The sequence below is a fragment of the Medicago sativa genome, chromosome 7, assembly GCF_051527215.1.
Source record: "Medicago sativa cultivar Bolivia chromosome 7, Bolivia_mono, whole genome shotgun sequence".
Classification (NCBI taxonomy): Eukaryota; Viridiplantae; Streptophyta; class Magnoliopsida; order Fabales; family Fabaceae; genus Medicago; species Medicago sativa.
The window spans coordinates 51,090,823-51,097,137 of record NC_140755.1 but is presented as its reverse complement, the minus strand read 5'-3'; the positions used below and the strand labels follow the sequence as shown (position 1 = coordinate 51,097,137).

The window sequence follows — 6,315 nt, the reverse complement described above, 5'->3', positions numbered from 1 at the left end:
TTCAGGGAAAGTCAGAGACATTTTGTGATACGACTCACTGAACATTGAGACGACTCAAAGTGAATCAATTCAAACATCCATGAAACGATTCAAACTATGTTAGAAACTTTTTGGAGTCGATTCAAGCATATTCGAATCAATTCATGCAGAAGAGACAAAAGATTTGGCAGATGATACGTAATGAAATGCAATTTTTTTGAGATACACGTAAGCTTGGGTACTTTAACAATTTCTAAGATACAGCTATCAAATAATCATGCTAAACTAAATATAAAAAGAAGCATCATCAAAATAACTAGCTAGAGGCTTCATAACGTCCCTTTGAAAATTAAGAATGATCTTAAAAATAAATTCTTCTTCGATTCTTGAAGAAGTTAGATGTTAGAATGGTGTTAGCACCAAATTTGAGTGTTTGAAATACCATATTGACGTTTGAAGATGTTAAAAGTTAGAATGATGTTAACACCATATTTGAATGCACAATGCTATAATAGAATGATCACAATACCATATTTTAGTGGTTTCAATAATAAATTTAAGTGGCCTTAATAGGCATATTTGAGGGTGTAATTCTCCAACAATTTTCTATGGTGCAGTAGTTAATCTTACAGTTGTAGCTGAGCTTGTTTTATCCTGGAAGCGACGTGGTTGATAGTCTGTCTTGCACAATTCTAGGCAATGTCACGAAACGTTTTAAGGAGAACGACCTGGTCGTGACTCAACATAATAACAACTTTAGTAAATGAAAATTCTTTTACAAAATAGAATTTAAAAATTCAAATATATATCAGTTTGAAAACAACGGTAATTATGTCGCAGAGATCTCAAAAACTTTATGTTACAAAAACAATTATGGAATTTGTCTATGTCATGTGTCCACCATGCAGGCATGCAATACAATGGCCACATCACCGAACAAAAATACAAAAGCAAATACAAAACAATCAAAACACATGTAATTAGAAACCTCAAAACCAAAACAATTTTAAGAAATCAAAACAACATTTATTTTCTTAAATACCACCAAAACTTTCCCATTGACTAGCCAACTGAGACAGAGTCTGTATTGAAGAACCTTTATCTTTTACTGCATTAATAGCATAATCTTTTAAACTCTTCATTCTTTCACGCATTCCCTTACCTTCTTCCCCTTCCATCACACACTTAACAACCTTTTCAATTTCCTCCTTTTCCACAATCTCATCATCTTCAAATTTCAACCTTAAAGCCACTTTAAGACCATCACATAACAAAACAGCATTCATTGCTTGTTCTGCAAATAAAGGCCAAGCTACTATTGGCACCCCCTCTTGCATACTCTCCAAAACTGAATTCCAACCACAATGACTTAAAAATCCACCAACTGAACTATGTTTAAGTATTTCAACTTGAGGTGCCCATGATGGCAAAATGAAACCTTTTTCTTTGGTTCTTTCCTGAAACCCTTGTGGCAAAAATTTCAGAGGATCTTCATTTGTAGCATCAAGATAAGCAGCATTAACTGAATCACTTGGTGCTCTCACAACCCAAATGAATCTTTGACCACTCAATTCCAAACCAAAAGCTATCTCATTGATTTGTCTTTGAGAAAGTGTTCCACCACTTCCAAAAGAAACATACAAAACAGAATTTTGTGGTTGGTTTTTCAACCATTTTAAACATTCATACTCATCAGCAATTACATTCTCATCATTAGATGACCCTTTTTGAGTAATAGGTCCCACAGGAAAAAAACTGATATTTCCATAACCCTTTTGTTTCAATGCTTCTACAGCACTTGATTCTAATTCAAAGAAGCTGTTAATCAAGATTCCATCAACAATGTAAAAACATTTTGCACGTTGAAGAAACATTCTGTAAGCTTCACTTGATCTATCCCTTGTAGGTGTTGGAAGATCAATACCATTAATTGGTACACATCCTTGTAACTTTATAGGTTCTTGTAAATCTCTGTATTCACATGAAACCTCTTCATCAAGTTTTGGTAAATGTAAAATAAACGATAATACCATAGCTGAAGTAGGGAAGTAAAAATAAGACAAAGAATTGAACTCTTTTGCAAAATCTAGTGCTTCAAATGCAAAAGAATCAGCAATTATAGCAACTAAAGGTGCTTTTGAATTCAATGATTTGAGAGCTTGATGAATTGATGGTAGAGAGAGTGTAACAGTTTGTTGAATAAGGATTCCAGGGTATCCTCCTTGAGGTAAGTCTTGTTTATTGATTGGTGGAAGAAAAACTACGTTTATGTTTGGTGGAATTGTTTCAAGGTATGATTTTGATGAATCTGGTAGTGAACCAAGTGAGGGAATGATGCATGTGACGTGAAAATTTGGATGATTTGTGACTAATCTTTTGGAGAATTCTACTATTGGGACTAGGTGGGTGAAACCGGGACTTGGTATAACAGCTATGTGAGTTGTTTTTGCCATTAGAATGGACAACAATAGTTGTTTGCTTGCTACCACTTTCGTGAAAAGTTGTAATGGATTTTGTTATGTTTACAAAGATATATGTTTTTTATATATAGGGAAGTAAGTGTTGGTCAATTTATGACATAATTTTCCTACAAAGACAACAAAATCATGAGACATAATTATTAAATATATTTTTGTTTCTTATTCATATGGTCAAAGTTCAGTTCTGAAAGACGTTATAGAAAATAGTTGAAAAGCGACTTTTCCTTTTTGAGAGGAGAGGAATTCAAACTTTTCTTATGGCATATGCTTGATATTTTTAGTTAAATAGATTTCTAGAAAATGATATTAAGAGCTATGTTTAAATGAAAAAGAGAAATACTTTTGCAAAATACCTTCATCATGTATTGCTAAATTCAAATTCAAATTTATCTAAGTCGAAGATATTAAACCATGAGTGATACAAGTGATAATAATTAAGAATTTTTCTAACATGTGCAATATTGTACATGTTAATGTTGAGAAGTTTAAAATGGTAAGTTTGTATTGAAATTTGTGCAAAGTTCATATAAAAATCAAGTATTTAATAAGAAAAATTAATTTTAACCTTTATTAAAATAAATTGGCACATTTTTTGATGCAATTTTTTTATCTTTGTTGTCTTAACGTGTGTCATTAGGACACATGTTATCATTTCTCATTTATCATATCGCATAGGATATGTAAAAATCAAGGTATTTAATAAGGAAAATTAATTTTCATCTTTATTAAAATAAATTGGCATATTTTTCGATGCAATTTTTTTTTATCTTTGATGCTTTAACATGTGTCATTAGGACATATTTTATCATTTTCCATTAATATTTTTTTTTGAGGAATCATTTTCCATTAATCATATCCCTTGGAAAAGTAGTATTAATGTCCCGTGAGCATAGCTCAGTTGGTAGGACAATGCATTATTATATGCAGGGGACGGGGATCGAACCCCGGACACCCCACTTATTCACCTTATAAGGTGAATTGAATTCTAGCCACTAGGCTACCTGATAAAAAAAAAAGTAGTATTAATTATAGGAAAATATACAATTAAAAAGAGCCTAATTAATGTTGTATCGAAACTTGAATGACATAGTCATCTTGAGACAATTTTTTTATAAAATTAGTTCAGTAATTTTGGGACGGTACAAATATTTTATATGATTAACTAATCTCTATTTTTCTTGACAAAAATTAATCTCTACAAAGGTAATTTGGAAAAATAAGTTGATTTAGTTAGTTGGTCAGACTTCAACTCAAGTCTACAAAGATTTGAGATAATTTTTGGCTGCTTGTTTGAGTATCTCTTGATGGAAAATATAAAAATATATCTCAAAAAACATTTGGTGACAACTCAAGTTCAACTTGTTTAAACATTTTTTATTATTAAAATATGTGTTTGTAGTAAATTACATGCAAGTCTTCAACGTTTATTTTTTGAGTAACATGCAAGTCTTCTGCGTAAGTCATCAGAGGCAAAAGTTGTCTTCTCTTAGTTCATTACTTTGACTGTTCCATGGTGATGTAATTGTATATGCAACTAAACATTTTATCTAGGCTTATATGCTCAATTGGTCCCTTAACTTGATTTCAAGTATTGGTTTGGTCCCAAAAGTAATAAAATGTCTGTTTAGGTCCCTTAACTTTATTTAATGTATCGGTTTGGTCCTTTATGTTAATTTAATTCAAAAAAACGTTAAGTTTAGGGACCAAACTAATACAAATTAAATAAGTTAAGGGACCAAACTAATACTAATTAAATAAACTAAGAGACCAAAATTTTACTTTTTTTTGAATTAAATTAACAGAAGGTATCAAACCGTTACTTTAAATAAAGTTAAGGGACCTAAACGGTCATTTTATTACTTATGGGACCAAACCGATATTTGAAATCAAGTTAAGGAACTAATTTAGCATTTAAGCTTATATCTATTTTATCATTATCAACAATCAGTCATATTTACTCTAATGGAGTACACCGTACACGTTCCTTTACCATTTGCCTTTATTTCTTGTTTGTTTGTGAAATGGTTGCAAAGTTCCCTTTCTTTGGGATGCTGTCATAATTGAAATTTAGAAAGAAGAATTTCTTGCTTTAAATTCAAATCCTTTAGGGTCAGTGCACTAAAAAATGTCTAAAAAAAAAGTCGTTTACCATTTAATCTTCTTTTGCAAATGTAGAAATTTTTATTTTTATTTAGCCGTTCTACAAACATTCTCGAGAAGATTTATTTAAACCTTGTATTTAACGGAAAGAAAATATTTACTATTTGTAGTAAAAATAAACAAGGGTTAATATATGTTTAAGTCATGTAATATTAACGAGTTCTGGTTTACCCGGTAAAAAAATTAGATTATAACCTTATAATATAAAGATTCTTTGGTTATGTACAAGAGAGAAATAGGTGAGAAATAGAGTAGATTTAATAGGTCGTTTGTTACAAGAGAGAAAAGAGAGAAATAGAGAAGAGAGAAGTGTGTTTAATTTTTGAAAAGACCAAAATATCCTTATACTAAGAAAGTTAATATACAATTTTATTATAATTGAATTTAATTTTGTAATGAAGTTAATGAAGTTTAATTTTAATTTTAATTTTACTTCATTGAGAAATTAAAATACGTTTTTCAAACACAATCAAATATCATATTTACTTGCTTGATTAAATATTTTAAATTTTTTAATTTAGTCGTTAAAATAACTCATTAAATTTACAGTAATTTGATTTTATTATATATAAATATAAATGGGATCAAAAAGAGAGAGGCAATGACGTCAAAATAAAAATAAGAGGGAGAGGCAACGAGTTTACCTTTTTATGAGATTTCTTATTTTTTACAATCTTTGATAAATCTGAGACTATTGTATATTTATTCATCATAATTAGCATTTTACAGCATATGCAAGAAAATCTGTTTGCCTTTATCCAGCACCACCGCTAGGTATTATCCTTCTTTAATCTTTAGCATCTTAAATAATCAAAAAATATTGAACAAAGACACATCGCAAGTCTTCCAAATCTGTTGTAATGAGTTCACCCACCACTCTCAACATATTTATTTTCAAGGTGTGATGCAAGTCCACCTGATCTAGTGTGATGAATGCGGTTGATTGTTATGAAAGCCTAGCTGTGATCTGTGGTAAACAGAGCAATTTTCGTTTTTGTTGACAAGGGTAAAAGTGGAAAACCTCATCTCTCTACTCCTTTCTTCGCACTTTGGAGAGAACTTGAAAATGTGTGGGGGCCACATGTTTTTATTCTCTCTGCACAATTTCTCTGCTGTTCCAAACTGAAGAAATGCCTCATCTCTCTTCTATTTCTCTCTCAGCTGTTTCTCTCGCACCAACTTCTCTTGTTCCAAACAGACCGTTAGGGTCAGTGCACTAAAAAATGTCTAAAAAAAAAGTCGTTTACCATTTAATCTTCTTTTGCAAATGTAGAAATTTTTATTTTTATTTAGCCGTTCTACAAACATTCTCGAGAAGATTTATTTAAACCTTGTATTTAACGGAAAGAAAATATTTACTATTTGTAGTAAAAATAAACAAGGGTTAATATATGTTTAAGTCATGTAATATTAACGAGTTCTGGTTTACCCGGTAAAAAAATTAGATTATAACCTTATAATATAAAGATTCTTTGGTTATGTACACTAATGTCATCTGACGGTACAAAAACACTGATGTGACACACTAACTGTAACAGCCCAGGTGGGTCCCGGCTAGGCACTGTACCCTCCGACACGGTTACTCACAAGCTTAATCACTACCCCCCCCCCCCCCCTTATAGTAGGGTTTTTGCCTTCCGTGGGAATCAAACATAGTACCTGGGGGTAAGTACTACTTCAATGCATTCCCACTACC

General features: G+C 31.2%; 1 pseudogene across 1 annotated transcript; it reads right to left on the bottom strand.

Annotated features, from left to right (window-relative positions):
- Positions 1 to 808: 808 nt before the first annotated feature.
- Positions 809 to 2,491, bottom strand: LOC146906554 (hydroquinone glucosyltransferase pseudogene; annotated as a pseudogene). The gene has a single exon (XR_015020617.1). The product of XR_015020617.1 is annotated as a hydroquinone glucosyltransferase pseudogene (transcript).
- Between the last annotated feature and the right edge of the window lie 3,824 nt (positions 2,492 to 6,315).